Source organism: Triticum dicoccoides, chromosome 1A (assembly GCF_002162155.2).
Source record: "Triticum dicoccoides isolate Atlit2015 ecotype Zavitan chromosome 1A, WEW_v2.0, whole genome shotgun sequence".
NCBI lineage: Eukaryota > Viridiplantae > Streptophyta > Magnoliopsida > Poales > Poaceae > Triticum > Triticum dicoccoides.
Genome location: NC_041380.1, coordinates 593,010,265 through 593,011,152, shown reverse-complemented (window position 1 = coordinate 593,011,152; position 888 = coordinate 593,010,265).

Genomic DNA, 888 nt, shown 5'->3' with positions numbered 1-888 from the left:
AAGGGCTATACATGAAATTGACACTAATGGCGCACCAGAGAAGTGGTGCGCCACTACTATATACTAATGGTGCACCATGTGGTGATGCGCCATTAGTGTGGAAGACACTAATGGCGCACCAGGCACAAGGTGCGCCACAAGTAACATTTTTTTTTTCATTTTTCCAAACATACTAATGGCGCATCCGGGCAAAGTGCGCCATTAGTAGTTTTAACTAGTAATGGCGCACCAGCCATAGAGTGCGCCACTACTGTATTTTTTTATTCTGTTTTTTTGCAAAACTACTAATGGCGCACTGTTGCAAAGTGCGCCATTACTAGTTTAAACTAGTAATGGCGCACTCTGCCACGGTGCGCCATTAGTATATATATTCCCTCCACCTCCTTCTCCAAGCTTGTCGGCTGCCTCCTCCTCCTCACCGAGCATAACCTAATGACCTATGAGGCGTACGATGGAATCCTACACCGGTAACGACAAGGACAGATACTACGGAAGGATCGAGGAGATCTGGGAGCTGAGCTACGCTGGAGAGAAGGTCCCGATGCTCTGTGTCAGATGGGCCAAGAGCGTCCTAAAAGAAGACTGGTATTTCACCAGCATGGTTATACTCAAAGCCAAATCCAAAACCACGGGCGCAAACGTCACCGCGAAATTTCATGGGCACTTTTTCATATTTTTTGATATCACCAAGACAGATACTTTTTGATATCATGAATATTTTTAAATTTCATGGGAACTTTTTAAATTCATGAGGACACTCGATCTCGATCCCCCTCCATCTCGATCTCGATTCCACCTGCACCCTCCCCCGCTAGCTCCACCGCCGCCGACGACCCACCGCACCCTCCCCCGCTCCACCACCGCCGACGAGCACCCCCCGCACCCTCC